Raw genomic sequence first — 7,417 nt, forward strand, 5'->3', positions numbered from 1 at the left:
GTTTCAGTCTACGTTGGACACCGATACTACAACCAGATACAGTTGCCAATGAAACTTAAGCGAGGCGTAATATTGCGACTTTGTGATCTGAAAGGAAATTCTGATGGGTAGCCGGCTAGCCGCAACCTTTTGTTTAAAGAATAGGGGTGTAACCCAAGCTAATTTGCAATAGTATTCATGGTACCAAATGTATCACACACTTTACAGTAATTATAATTTTATAAATTATATTTGAAAAATAAAGCACATCAAAAATGTATTTTTAAAAAACAATTGGTTTTATCTGCAGATACTAGGTTGATATTGAGATTGACCATTTCAATGCTAAATTTTCTTTTTGGCAAAAGGCACACTTGATTCGCAAAAATTTGTGAATGTGCACAGTACACCAATTTGTCTAATGTTTTGATTCCATAGGCAGGAGGTTGTGGATCGGTGCTGCACAGGATGGGATATTTTTGCCTCTAAATGCATATTACGTGTTTCACATGAATCCATCGTGCTCAGATTCGACTGTTTTCAAGGTCTGAAGGCTCCAACAGCCTTATTTTATGGGTACACAAGAGAATTTTCAGTGTGGCATGCATGGGTCAGTTGGAGTCACTAACCTCAAGATATCTATAAGCAAGGATAAGATAACCTGGAAGTAACATTCCATAATTTAGAGTAAAAAATGTATCTGCCTCCACAGCCCTTTCAAATGAAAGATGATGCCTCGGGGGTAATTTCTATCAAATATTTTACAGTATTATGGTTCTAGTGAAAAGGGGTGTAGGCGGCTTTTTTTAAAGTGTGGTAGGTCTAGTCGAAAGACACATTAAATGTTTATGCTAACAACTGCGAATTAATATTGCAACGCATACAAGTTAACAGAATTTGTTGAAATGGTCCTGCCTTTTGCCTTTCTTCAAAATCCTCCTTTTTTAACTATTCTCTTCTTCTCTGGGGATGGCGAAAATTCAAATATCGATGGGACATGTAAGCAGCTGATAATGGGTTATCTTCCCTTTTTCCTGAAAATAAATTAAACACTAATCATCATTTGACAGTGCCAAGTTTGTGTATCAGATCAGTAATAAATTACCTGCTAACTAACAAAACAATCAGACAACACCTTCTGACCATTAATGAAGATTTCTTTCAATTTAAAACGCAACTATGCCTACCAATGTGGTTAGATTTTAGGATAGAATTTATCTGTGGTTGGGGACAGATTGCAAGGTGCAACATCGTACGATTACCATTCTATGTCGGGATTAGTTAGCCAGTTATTTGTTTTAGAAGCATGGACTTGATGGTGGGGGATGTCGTAATCGACCAGCGGTCGTGTGAACCACCCTTAGTGGGAGGAGAGCTGCAATCCCCTCGCACATAACTATCCCCGCGTGGGATTGGAACCTGTGAAACTCCCAGGGGGATCAGAGATAATGTGGCGAGCGTATTCTCAGATAGAGAATTCAATTGAATTCTGGTTATTTTTTGCATTTGCACTGGCGTTAAACTTTAGTTATCTATTCAAATTTTCACACTTACTAATAGATTACCAGCTAACTAGGGAAACAATACCTTATGGCAGTTATTGATTAATACCTTACACGAGTCAAGTCTGCAAGTAGGCCCTTACACGAGTCAAGTCTGCAAGCAGGCCTACGCCTAAGCCTCCCAATAACAGTAGTTTGTTATCTGCTTTCCATTGAAATGAGGGAGCTTATGAATATTTAAAAAAATTGATAACGGCACATCATGACTCACCATCAACGAAGTGCTGTCCGCAAACAGTGAAACACAAGTAAGATGGCTTCTGGACTTGACACCAAGCAGTCCTGCCAATAGATGATATCCACATTGCGCGACGTTCCGGATCTTTTGAAAACAGTGGAATATAGCTGAAGATCCATTTCGTTGTCTATACTATACGTACAGCCAGCGGGACAATACGAAATAACCATTTTCAACGGCCAAACAAAACGGAAACGTATAATCCGACTTGCAACTGACAGGAGCCAAATGAACGTTTTTGTTTTATTGCCGTCCAGTAACAAGGTCACGTGACCCGTGCAAGTCCTCTATTTAGATTCCAAAATGAACCAAAAAGCACTAAATGGTAAATTCCCAACTCAATGAACTTTCTAGTTGTTCATGATGATAAAATCTTTCAGAAAAAAACAAACCAAAATACAAGACAGAAGCTTGTTCCTTTGCTTCAAGCCCATGGTGAATCCTTCAAGCGTAGCAAAGCATTCCTGAAATAGCCTAAATAGAATACGTGTGGTGACGGCAAAGAGTAGGACGGATCGTCGTCGAAATTGAAAACCGTGTAGTTAGTGCCGTAGAGAAGCAAAATAGTTCGATTTTTTCTGAATACGGATGAATCTGGCTTAGTGTCTGATTTTCGAATGCAATCCGGTAGCGGAAAAATCATGAAAATCCGGCCAGATTCAAATCCGGCAACCGGATTCACGCACGTCCGATTTACCCACAGCACTAACAGGCCTCCATTCCCTCCAATATAGTATAAACATTTCTCCTATCATTATTTTGTTCAACTCGGGGACGGCTCCTCTTCTCCAATATTGATACTCTTTTCAGACGTCGTCCAATTAAATAAGAATTCCTTTTGGGGACAAGTGAATTTACTTCAGTTACTTGCAGTGCATGCGGTACCTGCCTCTCCAGTCACTGATACTTGCGGTACCTGCCCTTCTATCGATCAATCAATTTTATTAGGTCACTCTGATACAAACAAAAAACAAAACAACAACAAAGGGCAAATAAAATACAGAGGACCTGGAGGACGGGCATAACTTAATAATAAAGTTAAATACGTACAAGTACATGCCCGTCCCACAAAAACACGATGTGACATCGGGCAATAACCTATAAATTCAAATTAAAATGTGAGACGTGTATGTGCTTTTAGTCACTGGTACTCGCGATACCTGACTTCTAGTCACCGATACTCGCGATACCTGCCCTTCTAGTCACCGATATTCGCGATACCTGCCCTTCTAGTCACTCACACTCGCGATACCTGCCCTTCTAGTCACTGATTCTTGCGATACCTGCTCTTCTAGTCACTGATACTTATCCATCTAGTCCCTGATACTTGCCCTTCTAGTCGCTGATACTCGCGATACCTGCATTTCTAGACACTGATACTTGCGATACCTGCTCTTCTAGTCACTGATACTTGCGATAACTGCTGTTCTAGTGACTGATACTTGCGATACCTGCATTTCCAATCACTGATACTTGCGATACCTGCCATTCTAGTCGCTGATACTCGCGATACCTGCATTAGTCACTGATATTCGTGATACCTGCCCTTCTAGTCGCTGATACTTACGATACCTGCCCTTCTAGTCGCTGATACTTACGATACCTGCCCTTCTAGTCACTGATACTTACGATACCTGCCCTTCTAGTCGCTGATACTCACGATACCTGCCCTTCTAGTCGCTGATACTTACGATACCTGCCTTTCTAGTCACTGATACTTACGATACCTGCCCTTCTAGTCGCTGATACTTACGATACCTGCCCTTCTAGTCACTGATACTTACGATACCTGCCCTTCTAGTCACTGATACTTGCGATACCTGCTCTTCTAGGCACTGATACTTGCGATACCTGCTCTTTTGTCACTGATACTTGCGATAGCTGCCCTTCTAGTCACTGATACTTGCGATACATGCATTTCTAGTCACTTATACTTGCGATACCTGACTTCTAGTCACTGACACTCGCGATACCTGCCCTTCTAGTCACTGATTCTTGCGATACCTGCTCTTCTAGTCACTGATACTTATCCATCTAGTCCCTGATACTTGCCCTTCTAGTCGCTGATACTTGCGATACCTGCTTATTTGTCACTGATACCTGCGATACCTGCCCTTCTAGTCACTGATACTCGCGATACCTGCCCTTCTAGTCACCGATACTCGCGATACCTGCCCTTCTATAGTCACCGATATTCGCGATACCTGCCCTTCTAGTCACCGATATTCGCGATACCTGCCCTTCTAGTCACTCATACTTGCGATACCTGACTTCTAGTCACTGACACTCGCGATACCTACCCTTCTAGTTACTGATTCTTGCGATACCTGCTCTTCTAGTCACTGATACTTATCCATCTAGTCCCTGATACTTGCCCTTCTAGTCGCTGATACTCGCGATACCTGCATTTCTAGACACTGATACTTGCGATACCTGCTCTTCTAGTCACTGATACTTGCGATACCTGCTGTTACTTGCGCTACCTGCTCTTCTAGGCACTGATACTTGCGATACCTGCTCTTTTGTCACTGATACTTGCGATACATGCATTTCTAGTCACTTATACTTGCGATACCTGACTTCTAGTCACTGATTCTTGCGATACCTGCTCTTCTAGTCACTGATACTTATCCATCTAGTTCCTGATACTTGCCCTTCTAGTCGCTGATACTCGCGATTCCTGCCCTTCTAGTCACTGATACTTACGATACCTGCTCTTCTAGTCACTGATACTTGCGATACCTGCTCTTCTAGGCACTGCTACTTGCGATACCTGCTCTTTTGTCACTGATACTTGCGATAGCTGCCCTTCTAGTCACTGATACTTGCGATACATGCATTTCTAGTCCTTATACTTGCGATACCCGCATTTCTAGTCACTGATACTTGCGATACCTGCATTTCTAGTCACCTATACTGGCGATACCTGCATTTCTAGTCACTTATACTTGCGATACACGCATTTCTAGTCACTTATACTTGCGAAACCTGCATTTCTAGCCACTTATACTTGCGAAACCTGCGTTTCTAGTCATTTATACTTGTAATACCTGCCCTTCTAGTCACTGATACTTGCGATACCTGCCCTTCTAGGCACTGATACTTGCGATACCTGCTCTTCTAGTCACTGATACCCACCCTTCTAGTAACTGATACTTGCGATACCTGCCCTTCAAGTCACCGACACTTGCGATACCTGCCCTTCATGTCGCTGATACTCGCGATACCTGCATTTCTAGTCTAGTATCACAAGTGTCAGTGACTAGAAGGGCAGGTATCGCAAGTATCAGTGACTAGAAATGTAGGTATTGCGAGTATCAGCGACTAGAAACGCAGGTTTCGCAAGTATAAGTGACTAGAAATGCATGTATCGCAAGTATAAGTGACTAGAAATGCAGGTATCGCCAGTATAGGTGACTAGAAATGCAGGTATCGCCAGTATAGGTGTCGCAAGTATAAGTGACTAGAAATGCATATTTGCAAGTATAAGTGACTAGAAATGCAGGTTTCGCAAGTATAAGTGGCTAGAACTGCAGGTTTCGCAAGTATAAGTGATTAGAAATGCAGGTTTCGCAAGTATAAGTGGCTAGAAAAGCAGGTATCACAAATATAAGTGACTAGAAATGCAGGTTTCGCAAGTATAAGGGGCTAGAAATGCAGGTATTGCAAGTATAAGTGACTAAAACGCATGTATCGCAAGTATAAGTGACTAAAACGCAGGTTTCACAAGTATAATGACTAGAAATGCGGGTATCGCAAGTATAAGTAACTACAAATGCAGATTTCGCAAGTATAAGTGACTAAAATTGCAGGTATCGCAAGTATAATGACTAGAAATGCAGGTATCACAAATATAAGTGACTAGAAATGCAGGTTTCGCAAGTATAAGGGGCTAGAAATGCAGGTATTACAAATATAAGTGACTAGGAACGCAGGTATTCCAAGTATAAGTGACTAAAACGCATGTATCGCAAGTATAAGTGACTAGAAGTGCAGGAATCGCAAGTATAAGTGACTAGAAATGCAGGTATCACAAGTATCAGTGACTAGAAATGCGGGTTTCGCAAGTATCAGTGACTAGAAATGCAGGTTTCGCAAGTATAAGTGATTAGAAATGCAGGTATCGCAAGTATAAGTGACTAGAAATGCAGGTATCGCCAGTATAGGTGACTAGAAATGCAGGTATCGCAAGTATAAGTGACTAGAAATGCAGGTATCGCCAGTATAAGTGACTAGAAATGCAGGTATCGCAAGTATAAGTGACTAGAAATGCAGGTATCGCAAGTATAAGTGACTAGAAATGCAGGTATCGCCAGTATAAGTGACTAGAAATGCAGGTATCGCAAGTATAAGTGACTAGAAATGCAGGTATCGCCAGTATAGGTGCTAGAAATGCAGGTATCGCAAGTATAAGTGACTAGAAATGCGTGTATCGCAAGTATAAGTGACTAGAAATGCGTGTATCGCAAGTATCAGTGACTAGAAATGCATGTATCGCAAGTATAAGTGACTAGAAATGCAGGAATCGCAAGTATAAGTGACTAGAAATGCATATTTGCAAGTATAAGTGACTAGAAATGCAGGTTTCGCAAGTATAAGTGGCTAGAACTGCAGGTTTCGCAAGTATAAGTGATTAGAAATGCAGGTTTCGCAAGTATAAGTGACTAAAAATGCAGGTTTCGCAAGTATAAGTGGCTAGAAAAGCAGGTATCACAAATATAAGTGACTAGAAATGCAGGTTTCGCAAGTATAAGGGGCTAGAAATGCAGGTATTGCAAGTATAAGTGACTAGGAACGCCGATATTCCAAGTATAAGTGACTAAAACGCATGTATCGCAAGTATAAGTGACTAAAACGCAGGTTTCACAAGTATCAGTAATCAGTAGTTTATTTCTCACCATACTTAAAATAGGCACAAACATACAAATTGCAATAAATTAAATTATAAATTGGCCATATTTCAGGGTGAAGGAGACGCGAGAAACCAATACTGGTTATCGAGCAGCGGCACCTATAAAATAAGTCTAACACTATAATTTAAAAAACAAAAAAACGAACTAAGTTTAAATAAATTGAGGAAAAAAATACATAAAATATCTCGAGACGATCTGCTGTAACCAGCAATCGCTCGCTTCAACCAAAGTGACTATAATAGTCACTTAGGCTTCAACAAAAGAAAAGACAACTCCGAACACCACTGATTCGGTAGCCATGGAGATGGCGTTGGTGGATTGTATCACAACAATGCTATTGTGATGCCCATTAGCTAACAATGGGCAGTAAATGTCAAATTCTGATGGCGCATGGTTATTGGTTACAGTGGAACCCATGGTTTGCTGAGGGCGACAACAGGATCAGCAACGAATAAACCATACCTTTATGCTAGAAAGGAATTGAGGTACCTGTTAATGGGATCTAGTGATTGGCAGCTGGAGTCAGGGCTTCACATAACGTTACAGGAAATATAAAATCAGGGAAGACATGAAATATCAAAATGTGAAAGATATTCCATAACAGTCATTCAAAACGAATGTAACCTAGTATCAACATTCACAGTGGGAAACTAGATAGACTACAAGACATGAAACAGCAAAACTAAGAAGAGTCAAGTACCGTAGTCTAATAATAGTAGTCTAAG

At 41.0% G+C, this 7,417-nt stretch overlaps 1 long non-coding RNA gene across 1 annotated transcript; it reads right to left on the reverse strand.

Annotated features, from left to right (window-relative positions):
• Positions 1 to 366: 366 nt before the first annotated feature.
• Positions 367 to 2,053, reverse strand: LOC144422944 (uncharacterized). Its single transcript, XR_013475468.1, has 2 exons — positions 1,753 to 2,053; positions 367 to 1,013 (listed from the first exon to the last, which is right to left on the reverse strand). It is a non-coding gene; the product is annotated as an uncharacterized LOC144422944 (long non-coding RNA).
• Positions 2,054 to 7,417: the final 5,364 nt, after the last annotated feature.

This window comes from Styela clava, chromosome 5 (assembly GCF_964204865.1).
Source record: "Styela clava chromosome 5, kaStyClav1.hap1.2, whole genome shotgun sequence".
Lineage (NCBI taxonomy): Eukaryota > Metazoa > Chordata > Ascidiacea > Stolidobranchia > Styelidae > Styela > Styela clava.